The following is an 18,632-nucleotide window of genomic DNA, read 5'->3' on the forward strand; positions in this document are numbered from 1 at the left end:
TAAAGGTTTTAATTTCTCTGTTGAATCTGAATGAGATCCTTGCTGGGTAGAGTAATCTTGGTTGTAGGTTTTTCCCTTTTATCACTTTAAATATGTCCTGCCACTCCTTTCTGGCTTGCAGAGTTTCTGCTGAAAGATCAGCTATTAACCTAATGGGGATTCCCTTGTGTGTTACTTGTTGCTTCTTCCTTGCTGCTTTTAATATTTTTTCTTTGTATTATTTAATTTTTGATAGTTTGATTAATATGTCTTGCCGTGTTTCTCCTTGGATTTAGCACGTATGGGACTCTCTGTGCTTCCCGGACTCGATTGACTATTTCCTTTCCCATATTAGCAAAGTTTTCAACTATAATCTCTTCAAATATTTTCTCAGCCCCTTTCTTTTTCTCCTCTTCTTCTGGGATCCCTATAATTCGAATGTTGGTGCATTTAATGTTGTCCCAGAGGTCTCTGAGACTGTCCTCAGTTCTTTTCATTCTTTCTTCTTTATTCTGCTCTGCAGTAGTTATTTCCACTATTTTATCTTCCAGGTCACTTATCTGTTCTTCTGCCTCAGTTATGCTATTGATTCCTTTTAGAGAACTTTTAATTTCATTTATTGTGTTGTTCATCACTGTTTGTTTGCTCTTTGGTTCTTCTAGGTCCTTGTTAAACGTTTCTTGAATTTTCTCCATTCTATTTCCAAGATTTTGGATCATCTTTATTATCATTAGTCTGAATTGTTTTTCAGGTAGACTGCCTATTTCCTCTTCATTTGTTTGGTCTGGTGGATTTTTACCTTGCTCTTTCATCTGCTGTGTATTTCTCTGTCTTCTCATTTTGCTTAACTTACTGTGTTTGGGGGTCTCCTTTTTGCAAGCTGCAGGTTCGTAGTTCCCGTTGTTTTTGGTGTCTGTGCCCAGTGGCTAAGGTTGGTTCAGTGGGTTGTGTAGGCTTCCTGGTGGAGGGGACTAGTACCTGTGTTCTGATGGATGAGGCTGGATCTTGTCTTTCTGGTGGTCAGGACTGTGTCCGGTGGTGTGTTTTGGGGTGTCTGTGACCTTATTATGATTTTAGGCAGCCTCTCTGCTAATGGGTGGGGTTGTGTTCCTGTCTTGCTAGTTGTTTGGCATAGGGTGTCCTGCACTGTAGCTTGCTGGTCCTTGAGTGGAGCTGGGTCTTAGCATTGAGATGGTGATCTCTGGGAGAGCTTTTGCCTTTTGATATTACTTGGAGCCAGGAGGTCTCTGGTGGACCAATGTCCTGAACTCGGCTCTCCCACCTCAGAGGCACAGGCCTGATACCCAGCCAGAGCACCAAGACCTTGTCAGCCACATGGCTCACAAGAAAAGGGAGAAAGAAAGAAAAGAAAGAGAAAATAAAGTTATTTAAATTAAAAATTAAAAAATTAAAAAGTAATAAAAAAGAAGAGGGCAACCAAAGCAAAAAACAAATCTACCAATGATAACAAGCGCTAAAAACTGTACTAAAAAAAAAAAAAAAGGACAGACAGAACCCTAGGACAAATGGTAAAAGCAAAGCTATACAGACAAAATCACACAAAGAAGCATACACATACACACTCAGAAAAAGAGAAAAAGGCAAAATATATATATATCTTTTGGGAAGTCTGAGGTCTTCCACCAGCGTTCAGTAGGTGTTCTGTAGGAGTTGTTCCACATGTAGGTATATTTCTGATGTATTTGTGGGGAGGAAGGTCATCTCCACGTCTTACTCCTCTGCCATCTTGAAGGTCTCCAATCTCTCCTGTGAGTTTAAAAAATCATTTGGAGTGGACTACAGAACCATAGAACCAAAGGGAGGCATAAGAGAATTAACTACCTCTTTTTGGGACTATCAGTCATGCTCAGGCGCACATTATCTCATTTACTTTCTTTTTTTTTTTTTTTGCGGTATGCGGGCCTCTCACTGCCGTGGCCTCTCCCATTGCGGAGCACAGGCTCCGGACACGCAGGCCCAGCGGCCATGGCTCACGGGCCCAGCCGCTCCGCAGCATGTGGGATCCTCCCGGACCGGGGCACGAACCCGTGTCCCCTGCATCAGCAGGCAGACTCCCAACCACTGCGCCACCAGGGAAGCCCTATCTCATTTACTTTCACAGCAACTTTGTTAGCTATTATCTCCAGAGTTGCACAGCTCGTTTGTAAAATAATAATAACTAAAAAGAAAAGGTAGGGCAAGGGTTCAACTCTGAGTCTGATACACCAATGGTTCCCAAACCTGGGGTGTGCTAAGAATTGACTGGAAGGAACCTTTAAAATAATAGATGCCATGCCCCACCCCCCAGACCTACTAAAATGGGATCTCTAGTGATGGAGGAAGGGAAGGGAGAGCTCCTGAAAAGAAAAAAAATTTTAAGTTCTTAAACTGATTTTGCAGAGCCAGATTTGGAACCACGGCCCTACTCTATGCTGCCTGACCAAGCCGTGGTTCCTAAACCAGGTGTCAGCCTTCAAGATAACCTTGCAAACTTGCCTCAAGATAACCTTGTAAACTCAAACTCCAAAATTCCTCATTACACTCAGTCTTGGCCCTAAACACCTGCTCTTTTCAAAATCAAGACTACCAAGACTCTAAAATGCCACGGAAAGGAGAGTGGCACTTTCCTGTGTACCGAGTACTGGAGGTGGGGGTGGTGGAATGTAGTCAAGCACAGACTGGCTGACACTAGGCCAATAACGAGCTGAAGCTGATCAACTTTGAAGATCAACCATGAAGGGAATTTTTTGTTTCCTTTAATCCATCACGGGGGCCTACTAATTGCACCCACAGCTGCAACTGATCAAGGATGGGGCCACGTGACCAGGCGCCCTCCACGCCGAAGTCTTCCGCTCTGGCTCGGCTATTAGCCCAAGAGGGACTGGCGGGAAAGCCGGAGCTTTTTAGCAAGACTACGCGAGAGAGGGGAGCTCCCCAGGCATCTGAGGCGGGGAGTGCGGACAGGACTCCAGCTCGAACCCAGACTCCACTCGATATAATAAGGCGGAGATTGCAAAATGGATAGCAGGTGCGGTTCTGGAAGGGCACAGATCTGACCCTAGCAGTGCTCTTCCCAAACTCTCATATTTCTCGGGCGCCCCGCCCCTCAGCAGCCGGCTTTCCGGTTTCCGAGGCGTCGCGCCGGAAGTGACCTCACGGCAGCGGCGGGGAGTCGCGGGCGCTTCCGGCGGCGGCCGCGGCTGTCTGGGTGGATGTGGAGAAGCCCCGTGGTCTCTGGGTCCTGCGGTGTTTCAGGGCCGTGTTGGTGTGGTGTGCGCAGGAGGCGCAGGCCCGGCGGCGTGGAGGTGGGAGCGAGGTGGAGGCGGGTGGCTAGTGGGCGCTCGTGGGAGGGGGCTTCCGGGGTTGCAGGAGGGTTTGCTTTTAGGCTTCGTGGTTCCAGGCCTTGCAGACCTTTTTAGAGGCTGGCATGAGCTGGGGGCCGCTTCGGGTGCGCAGGGGGCCCATTACTAGGGCTTGCCTCCGGGGCATGGTTTGAGGTGGGAGGCCGAGGGGAGCGGGATTCTAAATAGTTGAGGAATTGTGGGAGGTGTGAGGCACTAGCCGCCTAGGCTCTTAGTTTAGCCTTGTTGATGGCTCCTGCAGCCCGCCCACTCATTGCTCCCTGCTTCAGTTTCCTTTTGCACAATGAAGTACGGTGGCAGGGAAGAGCGCTAGTGCCACATTCATGACTGATAGCTGGAGGACAGAGGTGAACTGGACTCTGAGAGGGAAGGGTGAATGAGAAATAATGATACCTGCTAGGGTGCAGCTTCTGCTGAATCCTGGGGACTTCCCCTTGATTGTTTACTGCAGTTCGTGTAAGTCTTAGCTTCTTATTATCAGTAGTCTTTGTACGATATTAGTTGACTTGATCAGTAATTGACTTGTTGAATGGTTCAAGTTCAAGTGTTTTGGTGTGTGGGAGGCATAGTCTTCACCTGCTTGGCCAGTTGGTTGTCAGTAAACCTCCCAATTCCGGAGCTAGGAGTCCTAACAGTCCTCTCCTGTGGTTACAGGTGAGGAACTCGAGACCCAGAATGGTTTTTGTTCTCTTTCCTAGCCACAGGCTAAACTGATTTCAGTCTGCGGTCTGTCTCAATCCCATCAAAACGTAAGTGACTGTCCCTGAGCAGGTCACTGTTTCAACTGGAAACCTCAGATGGATTCTAGGCTTTTTTTTTTGCGGTACGCGGGCCTCTCACTGTCGTGGCCTCTCCCGTTGTGGAGCACAGGCTCCGGACGCGCAGGCTCAGCGGCCATGGCTCACGGGCCCAGCCGCTCCGCGGCATGTGGGATCTTCCCAGACCGGGGCACGAACCCGTGTCCCCAGCATCGGCAGGCGGACTCTCAACCACTGCACCACCAGGGAAACCCTAGGCTTTTTTTAATGAACGGCAGATAAAGGGTACTGAACACAGAATTCCTATTTTTTGGTTTCTCTGTATGAAACGGAGATGGTTACAAATAACATAACAAAAAATTTTCTTTTTGAATTTCTTAATTTTATTTTATTTTTTTATACACCAGGTTCTTATTAGTTATCTGTTTTATACATATTAGTGTATGTATGTCAATCCCAATCTCCCAGTTCATCCCCCCCATAACATAACTTTTTGATTGCTAAGAATTTTTTGGTGGGGCTTTCTTGAGGGGTCAGGGCTGTGGGACTAGCAGAGTGTCTCGCAAACTTTTTGACCTGTGACCCACAGTTAATGTATTTTACATGCTGACCGTGCGTGACCCCTGCATGCACAGAGTGTGTACACACACAGGAAACAAAGGTTTACCCTTTCTATATATGATGCCCTCTGACATTTTCTATCTCATTAAAAGAAAAAAAAAGTTGATTGCAACTCACTAAATTGACTCTGACCTGTAATGGGTCTGACTGCTAAAGACCTGTAGTTTGAAAAACATTGGACTAGAATATGTTTAATTAAGATTCTTGAGATTCCTGAGATTCTGTAAGTAATGCAAGGTGGAAAATATGTCATTTTTCTCTTCTTATCAACCAGAGGAGCAGGGTTACTAGAGTTCTTCACCAGAACAACAGGACAGGACACCCATATCAGTATCTCAAAGGAGTGCAGTATCCATAGTGATAATGTGTCCGAATTTTGGCAAGGTGTTTGAGTCTTTTCCGATGACCTGGTGGGTGAGATGGGGGGGATTTGCCATATAGTGGTAAAATTAGATGACGTCATGACTTTGAGCATCTATGTCTGTAGGGATTTGATTTGTGGGCACAACTTACAGCTGGGATTTTGGTGATCAGTGTTGAGGCTCTGTCACTTTCCTTATACATAGTGTGTATTTGAAGGCTTATCTAGAGAGTGTGCTTATCAATTTGTTGACTTTATGAAGTGAAGAGAGGAAGTATCATCTGGGTAATCTCAAGATTTGCCCAGTGCAGTCTAATGAAATGGAAGGGTCATCAGAAATTTAAGTAGTTTAAATATTTAATTTTAAATAGTTTAGGATGTAATTTCTTTTTTTTTCTTTTTTAAATTTATTTATTTATGGCTGCATTGGGTCTTTGTTGCTGTGCGCGGGCTTTCTCTAGTTGTGGCGAGTGGGGGCTACTCTTCATTGTGGTGTGTGGGCTTCTCATTGTGGTGGCTTCTCTTGTTGTGAAGCATGGGCTCTAGGCACGCGGGCTTCAGTAGTTATGACACATGGGCCCAGTAGTTGTGGCTGCGGGCTCTGGAGTGCAGGCTCAGTAGTTGTGGCGCCCAGGCTTAGTGCTCTGCGGCACGTGGGATCTTCCCGGACCAGGGATCGAACCCATGTCTGCTGTATTGGCAGGCAGATTCTTAACCACTGCGCCACCAGGGAAGTCCCTAGGATGTAATTTCTGAAAGGTTGTAAATATTGACTTTTTAAAAATAAATACAAAGTTTTGGGCTTGTGGCGCAGTGGTTGGGAGTCCGCCTTTCGATGCAGGGGATGCGGGTTCGTGCCCTGGTCCGGGAGGATCCCACATGCCGCGGAGCGGCTGAGCCCTTGAGCCGTGGCCGCTGAGCCTGCACGTCCGGAGCTTGTGCTCCGCGGTGGGAGAGGCCGCATCAGTGAGAGGCCCGCGTACCGCAACAAAATAAATAAATAAATAAAAATAATAAAAAAATAAATACAAAGTTTCTAAATGTAATAGCAATTTGATGTTTTTAAAAATACAGATATATATATATATTTTTTAATATTTATTTATTTGGCTGTGCTGGGTCTTAGTTGCGGCACGCAGGATCTTCATTGAGGCATGCATGATCTTTAGTTGTGGCATGCGGGATCTAGTTCCCTGACTAGGGATTGAACCTGAGCCCCCTGCATTGGGAGCGTGGAGTCTTAACCACTGGACCACCAGGGAAGTCCTCAGATAACCTTTTTTTATATTAAAAAAGCCCTCTAGGATATGGATATGTATAAATGGTGTATTACATTACTTGATTTTCAGATGTTAAGCCAATCTTGTGTTCCTGGAATGAATCCCATTGAGTCGTGGTGTATAATACTTTTTTATATGTTGCTGAATTCAATTTGCTAATATTAAGAATTTTTGTGAACATCTGTTCATGAGGGATATTGGTCTGAGGTTTCCTTTTCTTATGATATCTTTGGCTGGCCTTAGTATTAGAGTAAAATTACCCTTATAAAGTGAGTTGGGCAGTGTTCCTCTTCTTCTGTTTTCTGAAAGAGTTTATGTAGAATTGTTAATTATTTCTTTCTATGTGTTTATATTATAGAGTTTACCAGTGAAGTCCTATGGGCCTGGGCTTTTCTTTGTAGGAAGATTTGAAATTACTAAATCAGTGTCTTTACTTGGTATAGGTCTATCCGGATTTTCTATTACTTTTTGAGTCAGTTTTGGTAATTGTATCCTTCTGGAAATTTGTACATTTCATATTTTTCCTTTTCCTTTTTGAACTTGTATCCATTCTACTTTAACCACAGAATTTTATCCTAAAACAGGAGTCAGCAAACTTTTTCTGCAGAGGACCTGGTGGTAGGCATTGTGGACCATGTAGTCTCTGTCAGTACTACTCAGTTCTCCCATTGTAGTGCAAAAACAGCCACAGACAGTAAGCAAACAGCTGTGCGTGGTTGTGTTCCAATACAACTTTATCGGTAGTGGGCCAGATTTCGTACATGGACCGTAGCTTTCTGACCCCTGTATTTTTTTTTTCTGACCCCTGTTTTAAAATAATAAATTTTATGCTTGAAAACCTTATTTGATAATCCAGTTATCTAGGCAGATCAGGTTTATGAAAGAGTAAGGTGGAAATTGATTCCGTTGCTTGCATATCTTTGTGTACCCCTACGGATATGTGTATTCCAATTCGTAGTTTTGTTCAGGTGTGATGGGAGGGGCCCTCACAGTATGATTTTCTAGGACCATAACTCTAATCCCCAATCTGGCCAGTATTCTTTCTGTGAAAAGGAGATATCTGAGGGACTTCTCTGGTGGTCCAGTTGTTAAGACTCTGTGCTTCCACTGCAGGGGGCACAGGTTTGATCCCTGGTCAGGGAACTAAGATCCTGCAAGCTGCAACCCCCCAAAAAAAGAGACATTTGAAATAAAATTTGCTGTATTGTAGAAACTGTATAGATTATCTCATTTAATCTTCACAATGGTTCTGTGAGGTGGTGGTATAATTGGCATACAGTTGACTCTTGAACTGTTGGGCCACCAACCCTCTGCAAAGTTGAAAATTCGAGTATAGTCTGTAGTTGGCCCTCCATATACCTGGTTCTTCTGTATCTGTGGTTCTGCATCTCAGATTCAACCAACCGCCCATCGTGTAGTACTGTAGTATTTAGTAAAGAAAATTGGTGTTTAAGTAGACCTGTGCCATTCAAGCCCATGTTGTTCAAGGGTCAACTGTAATTCCCATTTTATAGTTGAGACGATTGAGACTCAGATTAGGATAATTTGCTCGTAATTCTGGCCTGTAATGTCTGACTTCAGAAGTCCATGCCCTTTTCACTATGTTGCCTTTTGTGGAAGATAGGGACCTAGTACTAGGGTTGTACTAGATGTTTTCTTTTAAGATCTCTGCCATTCCCAAGCTTTTGATTCTGCAAACACCTTTCTGCATAGATGTGTGGAAAAATACCTAGTTTTTCAGAAATCCATAACTAACCACTCATCTATAACTGTTGATTTAATTGTCCTTAGCAGACCAAGGGATTGCTTCTTGGATCTGAATGCTGTGAGTTCTGTATGATGTGGCAGATGAGATGGAAGTTTGTAGGTCTGTTATTGGCAAGTTGTCTTTGAATCATTTTGGCAACTACCTCAGTTGCATAATGGGTGGAAGACCATTTAGGTCTACCTGACTTTGTTATCTAAAGGCTTCTTACAAGAGAAATGATTCAGTAAAGTCTCATAGTGTGACATTCGGTAGTCTGGAAATCCTGATAGCATTTGAGCAAAATCATCCCATATCTACTACTATGTGTGGTATGCCCAGCATAAATGGGTACATTTGTCCACCACAAAGACATATACAAAAATGTTTAATTTTTTATTCATAATAGCCCCCAAACTGGAAATAATCCAACTGTCTATCAGCAGTAGAATGGATAAATACACTGAGGCATAGTTATATCATAGAATACTACGTAGTGATGAATCTCACAGATGTAATATTGAGCAAAAGAATCCAGACACTTTAAAAGAGAACCTTTATGATTCCATTTGTATGAAGTTCAAAAACAGGCTAAGTGAATCTTTTGTGGTAGTTATCAGAATAATGACTGCCTTTGTGGGAACACAGTGGAACCTTCTGGAGTATTCAAAATATTGTGTCTTGATTGAGTGGTGGTTATTTGGGTAAATTAATATGTAAAAATTCATTGAGCTGTAAACTTAAAATATGTAGACTTACTATCTATGTAATACCATGAGAGAAAAGTAGAAGATAAAAGACAAAGATTGGTCTGCTTGGGAATTCCCTGGTGGTCCAGTGTTTAGGACTTTGCACTTTAACTGCTGAGGGCGAGGATTCGATCACTGGTCCAGGAACTAAAAATCTGCAAGCCACGCAGTGTGTCCAAAAAAAGAAAAAGATTGGTCTGTTTGTAGCTCCTAGATCATCTTCAGTGGTAGCTCTTCTTTTGACATGAAGGTGTTAGCCCTGTAATTGATGAAGCCTCCTTGCTTAGTGTGTTCATCTGATTAGAAACCCAGATGTTGGCATTCCACTTGTTTTATTTATTTGTTTGTTTATTTATTCAATTAATTTTTGGCTGTGTTGGGTCTTCACTGCTGAATGCGGGCCTTCTCTAGCTGTGGCAAGCGGGGGCCACTCTTTGCTGCAGTGTGCGAGCTTCTCATTGCAGTGGCCTCTCCCATTGCGGAGCATGGGCTCTAGGCACGCGGGCTCAGTAGTTGTGGCTTGCGGGCTCCAGAGCACAGGCTCAGTAGTTGTGGCACACGGGCCTATTAGCTCCATGGCACGTGGGATCTTCCCAGACCAGGTCTCAAACCTGTGTTCACTGTGTTGGCAGGCGGATTCCCAACCACTGCGCCACCAGGGAAGCCCCTCCACTTGTTTTAGATTTACTGTTTTCAATTAATAAAGGAATTTTCTTTAAAACTATTAAAATTCTATTTAGTTATTATTAACATAATATAAACTTGAATGTTTAACATCAGTGTCTTAAGGATATATGTTGAATGAAGAAGTAAAAAGTTTTTTCACATCTGATTAATTTCTGGTATTTCTAAAATTCTTATTACAGCTCTTCATTCTGCATCTATCTAAAATAAGCATCAGCGGGCCTCCCTGGTGGCGCAAGTGGTTGAGAGTCCGCCTGCCGATGCAGGGGATACGGGTTCGTGCCCCGGTCTGGGAGGATCCCATATGCCGCGGAGCGGCTGGGCCCGTGAGCCATGGCCGCTGAGCCTGCGCGTCCGGAGCCTGCGCGTCCGGAGCCTGTGCTCCGCAACGGGGGAGGCCACAACAGTGAGAGGCCCGCATACCGCAAAAAAAAAAAAAAATAAATAAATAAAAAAATAAAATAAGCATCAGGGACTTCCCTGGCGGTCCAGTGGTTAAGAATCTGCACTTCCACTGCAGGGGGCACGGGTTTGATCCCTGGTGGGGGAACTAAGATCTGGCATGCTGTGAGCTGCGGCCAAAAAAAAGAAAAAGGCAAAAATAAAATAAGCATCAGAGTAGGGTTATGATGGAGTATAAAATGATAAGAAAGGAACTCCATACTTTTGTGACATTAAGTAGACAAAGGCCAATCAGGAAAGGGAAAATAAGCATAAAACGTGTTTTATGTGCGTTTTACCATCATCAGTGTTGTGGAAGTTGTGTTGCATTGGAAGTTCACCTGATCTCTTAAATTCTTTGAGATATATTGATAACTGTTGCAACTCAGTGATGGGTATGTGGGGTTCATTATGCTGTTCTGTCTATGTTTGGATATGTTTGAAATTTTCTATAATAAAATGTAAAAAAAATTTATGGATGAGCCTGCTAACGCATTGTTTCTTTTATTTTCTGTTCTGTCGGCACAGTTTTGTGATACTTGCTCAGTTAAATACTAGAGAACTACCTGAGTTTGTCTTTAGGTTTTTGTGTTTCTAATGAGACATACTTTTTTTTTTAACTACAGGAGTGCCTTTTTTGCTCCTTTAAATACTTATATATATATATATATATATATATATATAGCTATTTTTCCTTTTTTAGACTCTATTTTATATAGGTATATTTCTGAAATTAATATTTGAGGGCTTCCCTGGTGGCGCAGTGGTTGAGAGTCTGCCTGCCGATGCAGGGGACACGGGTTCGTGCCCCGGTCCTGGAAGATCCCACATGCCGCGGAGCAGCTGGGCCCGTGAGCCATGGCTGCTGAGCCTGCGCGTCCGGAGCCTGTGCTCCACAACGGGAGAGGCCACAACAGTGAGAGGCCCGCGTACCGAAAAAAAAAATTTTTTTGAAAACTGTTTAAAACGCTATTCTATTTCTTTTCTATTTTTCATGGGAAACACTAAGCCAGTGTTTCATTTTATACTTAGTATTGTATGTTATGTTTATATAGTCATCTGCTGTTTGCTGACTTCCTTCTGTGTGTAGGGCAGTGTTAGATTTCATATCTTACATAGGATTTTGCATAGAATATGCTTATGGATATTGTATTTTTAGAACCTTTTCCAAGGAGAGCCAAGGCATTTAGATATAAATATTTAGATACTCTAGATTTTGAGTGATTAACTTCTGTCAGATTTATTATATCTAATTCATTCATTGACTGGATTAATATTTATTGAGTTCCTCTTCCATTCTAGGCAGAACAAAACAGACAAGGTCCCTTGCCCTGATGGAGCTTACATTATAGTGGGGTAACACATGCAACATAAACAAATAAGATAATTCATATGGTGAGTCATTTTGAAATCATAACAGAAAGTGTTGGAGAGTGATGGGGAGTAGCTGCATTAAACTGGATAGCCAGAAGGCCTCTTTGGGGTGGTGACATTTTAGCAGATACCAGAAAGAAAAGATAGAACTAGCCATTCTTAGAGCTGGGGCAAGAGTGTTCTGAGAATACCTGGTGCAAAGTTTTGGAGGGAACAAACTTGATATGTTTGAGGAAGAGTAAGAAGGTTAGTGTGTCTGGAGATCAGGGGGAAGGGAGTGGTGAGAGATGAAGCTGTCTCTAGAGGTTAGCAGAAATAGATCATGTAGGGCCTACAGTCCATGGAAAGGAAGTTATTAAGCAGAATCATGACAAGTGATTTACATTTTAAAATTTGCTCTGGCTGCTTTGTAGAGAAAGAATTGGAGGGGCAGAAGTGGAAGCAGAGATACCAGTTAGAGGTATCCTGTAATTATGAGATGATGGTGACTTGGACTAGGAAGGTGGTAGTGGAGATGGAGAGAAATAGACCTATCTCTGAGGTGGTGACAATAGAATTTGTTGATGAATTGAAAGTATGGGATGAAGGACAGGAAAGGAATCAAGGATGACTCCTGACTCTTTTTTTTTCTTTTTTTGCCTAAGCAGCGTAGTGGATATTGGTGCCATTTATTGAGATGGGAAAAGCTTGGGAAGGAACAAACTGGGGGATGTTGAGTGTGGGGCTAAAGAAATCAAGAATTGATTTTGGGCACTTATGAGATGCCTGACAGACATCTTTGTAGGAACTGTTTTCAGTTCTTTTTGTTTTGAGTTTTCATCTTTATGTTTATGGAAAACCTTGCTAGGAAGTTAATCTTATTGGAGGAATGGCTAAATATTCTGTGGCATTATATAGTGGTTATGTTGGCTACATATACTTTTCCTCCTTTTTTATTGAGATATGGTTTACATACAATAAAAATGCACAGACGTTAAATGCCCAATTCAGTGAGTTTTGATAGATGTGTACATCCTTGTAACTACTGCATCAGTAAAAACATAGAACATTTTCATTTCAAGAGGCACAGAAAGAGGCCTCTGTGCCTCCTTCTAGTCAGTTTTCCACCCTATAGGCAAACACTTCTGATTTTTCTCACTATAAAGTAGTGCCTCTTGTAGAAATTCTTATAAATAGACTCAAATAAATGTATCTGTATGATTTCTTTCAGTTTTTGAGAATCAACTACGTTGTAGCATAAGTAGTTTGTTCCTTTTTATTGTCCAGTAGTGTTCTGTTGTATAATTACACCATAATTTGTTTCCTCTCTTCTCCTTGTTTCCAGTTTTTGGATATTGTGATAATGTACTTTGTACATGTGTGTACAAGTCTTTTTGTGAATATATGTTTTTATTTCTCCTGCGTAAATCCTAGGAATGAAGTTTTGGGTCATAGGTGTGTGTTTAATATTGTAAAAAACTGCCAAACTCTTTTCCAAAGTGCTTGTATCATTTTACATGATCAACAGTTGAGAGAGTTCCAGTTGCTTCACATTGTCATACACATTTGGTGCTTTCAATTTTGATCCATACTAGTGGGTGTAGTATCCTCTGTTGTTTTTTTCCAAATTTAGTATTTTTTTTATTGTGGTGAAGTATACATAAAATTTATTATTTTAACCATTTTTTTTTTTTTTTTTTTTTTTTTTTGTGGTATGCGGGCCTCTCACTGTTGTGGCCTCTCCCGTTGCGGAGCACAGGTTCCGGATGCGCAGGCCCAGCGGCCATGGCTCACGGGCCCAGCCGCTCCGCGGCATATGGGATCCTCCCAGACCGGGGCACGAACCCGTATCCCCTGCATCGGCAGGCGGACTCTCAACCACTGCGCCACCAGGGAGGCCCTATTTTAACCATTTTTAAGTGTACAGTTCAGTGACATTGAGTGCACTCACATTGTTATGCAACCATCACCATCATCTGTCTCTAGAACTTTTTCATCATACCTAACTGAAACTCTGTTCCCATTAAATAGTAACACCCCGTTTCCTGCTCCCCCAACCCCTGGCAAACACTGTTCTACTTTCTGTCTCTGTGAGTTTGGCTATTCTAAATTCTTCATATAAGTGGAATCATACAAGATTTGTCGTTTTGTGTCTTATTTCACTTAGTATGATGTCTTCAAGGTTTATCTGTGTTGTAACATATATCAGAACTAACTTTTTTAAGACTGAATGATATTCCTTTTTATGTATATAGTGTGTTTTGTTTATCTATTCGTCCATCATGGACGTTTAGGTTGCCTCGTGTGTGTGTGTGTGTTTTTTTAATACTTATTTATTTGGCTGCACCAGGTCTTAGTTGTGGCACGTGGGATCTTCATTGCCACGTGCGGGATCTTTAGTTGTGGCTTATGGAATCTTTAGTTGCGGTGTGCGGGAGATCTAGTTTCCTGACCAGGGATCGAACCCAGGCCCCCTGCATTGGGAACATGGAATCTTAACCACTGGACCAGGGAAGTCCCTCATTGTATTTTAATTTACATTTCTCTGATAATTAATGATAATTGAACAGCTTTTCATATGTTTATTGGCTATTCATGTAACTTCTTTTGCCTGCTTTTAAAAAAATGTGGTGTTTCCTTTTTATTCCTGATTTGTAAGCATTCCTTATATATTCTGGATACAAGTCCTTTATCAGATATATCTATTGTGAATATTTTCTCCTTGACTGTGACTTACCTTTTCTTTTTTTCTTTTCTTGTTTTGGGGTGATTGTAATAGAAGAGGGCAGAAACATCTTTTTGCCATCATAAATTTGAGAGTTTTCTTGAAATGCTTGGCTGCCTGGGAGGTAGCCTTCACTAGAATGATTTTGAGATGGGGCTAGATTATATGGAATACCTTCCTAAATATTTTATTACAGTACCTTTGTTTTAAATTTATGACTGTCTTAACCCATCCAGAGAATGATTTGGTTTGGAAAAAAATGGAAAATAATTTGGTTTGAAAAAAAGAGTTTTCTGCTCTGGAGTATTGTAATGAAAGCTAGGTGGCTTTACCTTTTGACTGACTGAGGCTCTATCCTGAGAAAATTATTTAAGACAAGCACTGAATGAAATTGATCATTGCTGCACTAACTATATAATTGTGAAAAATGGAATTATCTAAATGCCCATTGAGAAAAAAACTGATATGTCAGTGCAGTGGAATATGTACAGCATGGAAAATATGCCATTGTACTAAGAAGCTGCCTTTATGCTCTGGTTACAAGTATGTAAAATATCCATGATAATCTCTCTGTTGTAAATTCCCCATCTGTAAAATGGGATAGTAAAGTAGCTACCTCATAGGGTTGTCACGATGATTGAAGGAAAGAATGCCTCTAAAGTTTTAGCTCGTTCCTGAGACATAGTAAGTGTGCAATAAATGCTAGCTGCTGCTGCTGTTACACAATATGATGGTATGTGTATAAAGGCTGTGGGATTATGTGTGTTCCATTCACCTTTTGTTTCCTTAATGGTGATTCCCCCCCCCTTTCTGTTACCTACTATATTAAATCATCACCGAATTTAAACCATCACCTATATAGGTTTTGAATCTGTCATCTTCTTTCCATCTTCATTGCTTCTGCCTATGCCAGCTTACCACCATCTCTTAAATGGGCTGCTCTAGTTGCCTCCCAGCTGGTCTCCTGCATCTTTTTTATACCTCTTCCAATTTGTATTCTTTTTTTTTTTTTTCGGTACGCGGACCTCTCACTGTTGTGGCCTCTCCCGTCGCGGAGCACAGGCTCCGGACGCGCTGGCCCAGCGGCCATGGCTCAGCGGCCATGGCTCAGCAGCCATGGCTCAGCAGCCATGGCTCACGGGCCCAGCTGCTCCGCGGCATGTGGGATCTTCCCGGACCGGGGAACGAACCCGTGTCCCCTGCATCGGCAGGCGGACTCTCAACCACTGCGCCACCAGGGAAGCCCCAATTTGTATTCTTTAATGATGACTTTTGATAAGTAAAACTTTAAAATTTTGATGAAATCTAATTCATCAGATTTTTTCTTTTATGATTAGTACTTATTTGTGTTTTGGCTAAGAAATCTTTCTCTGCCCTAAGGGCAGTAAAATATTCTATTTTTTTTGTTTTCCCAGTAGCTTTAGTTTTAGCTTTTATGTTTAGATAGTGTATTTCAAATTAATTTTTTTGTATCTATGTGGGATAGGACTAGAACGTTATTTTTTTCTCATATATATCCAGTTGTTCTAGCACCGTTTATTGAAAAATACTTTTTGATTTTTCCATTGATTTATCTTGGTACCTTGATCAGAAGTCAGTTGACCATATGTGTGTAGGTCTATTTCTGGACTCTGTTCTGTTGATCTAGTTGTCTATCCTCGCACCAATACCACACTGATTTTGTATAGCTTTATAGTAAAACTTGAAAGAAGATAGTGTAAAACAACTACCTCTGTTTTTCTTTTATATGATTATTTTGGCTACTCTAAGTATTTTGCATTTCCATATAGATTTTAGGACCAGTTTTTCAGTTTTTCCAAAAAGGCCAGCTGGGATTTTTATTAATATTTGTATTTGATCCACAGATCAATTTGGGGAGAATTGACAACTTTAAGCTCTTCCGTCTGTGAATGTGGTACATCTCTCCATTTATTTAGATATTCTTTTAATTTTTCTCAGCAGTCTTTCAGTTTTTATCATAGAGGTCCTGCCCATTTTTCATTAGATTTATTCCTAAGTATTTTGTTTTTTAATACTATTATAAATAGTATTTTAAAATTTCATTTTCAGTTGTTTGTTGCTATTATATAAAATACCATTGTTTATTTTATATTGAGCATGTATCCTGTGATCTTGCTAAAGTCATACTAGTAGGATTTTGGGGGGTACATTCCTTAGGGTTTTCTACATGCACGGTCAATAATACAGCTTACAAATAAAGATAACTTTACATCTTCCTTTCCAATATTTATGCTTTTTATTTCTTTTTCTTTTTTTTATTTCAGTGGCTAAGACCTAAATATAGTGTTGAATAAGAAGCAGAAGTGGCGAGAGTGGACATTCTTGCCTTGTCCCAGTCTTGCGGGGGAAAGAATTCATTGTTTCACCATTAGTATGATGTTAGCTTTAATTGTTTTGTAGATGCCACTGCCCCTTTTTTATATCATGGATGGATGTTGAATTTTATCAGATTATCTTTCTACATTTATTGACATGACCATTCATGATTTCCCGTTTACTTTGTTAATGTGGTAGAAGACGTTGATTTTTTAAAAAAATTAACCTTTTTATTTGAGATAACTGTAGATTCATATGCACTTGTAAGAAATAATAGAGATTCCATATACCCTACCTGGTTTTCCCCATTGGTGACGTCTTGTAAAACTATAGTACAATATCACTACCAGGATATTGACATTGATATGGTCAAATATAGAATGTTTCCATTACTACAAGGATCCCTCATGTTGCTTATTTATAGTCATCCCTGTTTTCTTCCTGCCTCCCAACACTTCCCTCACCCCTGGGAACCACTAATCTCTTCTCCATAGTTTGTCCTTTCAAGAATATTACACAAATGGAATCATACAGAATGTAATCTTTTGGGGTTGGCTTTTTTTCACTTTTTCTCCCTGGCATGAATATACCACAGTTTGTTTCACTATTCATACATGGAAGGTCATCTAGGCTGTTCCAGTTTGAGGCTATTAGGAGTAAACCTGATATGAACATTCATGTACAGGTTTTCATGTGAACTTAAGTCTTCCTTTCTCTGAGATAAATGACCAGTCGTGCAGTTGCTGGGTCATGTAGGAGTTGCATGTTTAGATTTTTTATAAATTGCCAAATTGTTTTCCAGAATGGCTGCACCATTTAGTAGTCCTGTCAGCAATGTCTGAGTATATGAGTAAACCAGTTTTTCCACATCCTTGCTCGCACTTGGTGTTACTGTTTTTCATTTTAGCCATTCTGGTGGATATGTAGTGATATCTCATTGTGGTTTTAGTTTGCATTTCCCTAATGGTTAATGATGTTGAATATCTTTTCATGTACTTATTTACCATCCGTATATCTTCTTTGTTGAAACGTCTTTTTGTGTCTTTTGCCCATTATGGATTGGATTGTTTGGGTTTTTTTTTTACCATTGAGGTTTTTTTTTTTTTTTTTTTTTTTTTTTTTTGCGGTACGCAGGCCTCTCACTGTTGTGGCCTCTCCCGTTGCGGAGCACAGGCTCCAGACACGTGGGCTCAACGGCCATGGCTCACGGGCGCAACCGCTCCGCGGCATGTGGAATCTTCCTGGACCGGGGCACGAACCCGTGTCCCCTGCATCAGCAGGTAGACTCTCAACCACTGTGCCACCAGGGAATCCCCTACCATTGAGTTTTGAGAGTTCTTTTTTAAAATTTTTTTTAAAAATATTTATTTATTTATTTATTTGGCTGTGCTGGGTCTTAGTTGTGGCACGCGGGATCTTTAGTTGCAGCACGTGGGATCTTTAGTTGCAGCATGCAGGATTTTTAGTTGTGGCATGTGGGATCTTTAGTTGCGACATGCGGGATCTTTAGTTGCGGCATGCGAACTCTTAGTTGTGGCATTCGGGATCTAGTTCCCTGACTAGGGATCGAAACTGGGCCCCTTGCATTGGGAACACGGAGTCTTAGCCACTGGACCGCCAGGGAAGTCCCGAGAGTTCTTTATATATTCTATATACTAGTCATTTGTCCTTGTCAGATAATGCAGTTTGCAAATATTTTCTGCCAGTCTGTAACTTGTCTTTTTTATCCTCCTAACAAGGATCCTCTTGCAGAGCAAAAGTTTTTAATTTTCAAGAAGTCCATCTGATCAGTTTCTCTTTTAATGGATCAAGTCTGAGAACTTTTTGCCTCACCCTAGATCCTGAAGGCTTCTCTCATGCTTTTCCTAAAAGTTTTATAGTTTGACATTTTACATTTAAGTCCATGACCCATTTTGAGTAAATGTATATATAAATTATGAGATTTAGGTCAGTGTTCATTTTCTAGGGATGGATATCCATTTATTCCATCACCGTTTGTTTGTTTGTTTGTTTTAACAACAAAAGCAAGGTATAATTGTGTTCTTTCACTGGAGGATACGAAGCCTGATACAGTTATTAAACTAAGTATCTATGTTATTTTATTTTAAAAAATATTTATGTTCTGCTGCTTGAGTCATCAAAGAAGATTGTCTTAAATCTCTTCTGTTGACTTAAAAAATTATTCTTGAATTTTTTTTTTCTAAATTTTTTGGCTGCGTTGGGTCTTTGCTGTGCGTG

At 41.2% G+C, this 18,632-nt stretch overlaps 1 protein-coding gene across 4 annotated transcripts in view; it reads left to right on the plus strand.

Annotated features, from left to right (window-relative positions):
* Positions 1–2,981: 2,981 nt before the first annotated feature.
* Positions 2,982–18,632, plus strand: part of EDC3 (enhancer of mRNA decapping 3) — a 54,110-nt gene continuing 38,459 nt past the window's right edge. Inside the window, exons 1-3 of one of the 4 annotated variants that reach the window (XM_060097007.1) lie at positions 3,153–3,284; positions 3,996–4,090; positions 11,282–11,374. The gene's annotated coding sequence lies outside the window, so the exon portion shown is untranslated. Of the gene's footprint in view, positions 3,008–3,152; positions 3,285–3,995; positions 4,091–11,281; positions 11,375–18,632 lie in introns of those variants that run through there. The other 3 variants (XM_060097008.1, XM_060097006.1, XM_060097005.1) reach the window with 3 other exon arrangements.

Source organism: Mesoplodon densirostris, chromosome 4 (assembly GCF_025265405.1).
Source record: "Mesoplodon densirostris isolate mMesDen1 chromosome 4, mMesDen1 primary haplotype, whole genome shotgun sequence".
Lineage (NCBI taxonomy): Eukaryota > Metazoa > Chordata > Mammalia > Artiodactyla > Ziphiidae > Mesoplodon > Mesoplodon densirostris.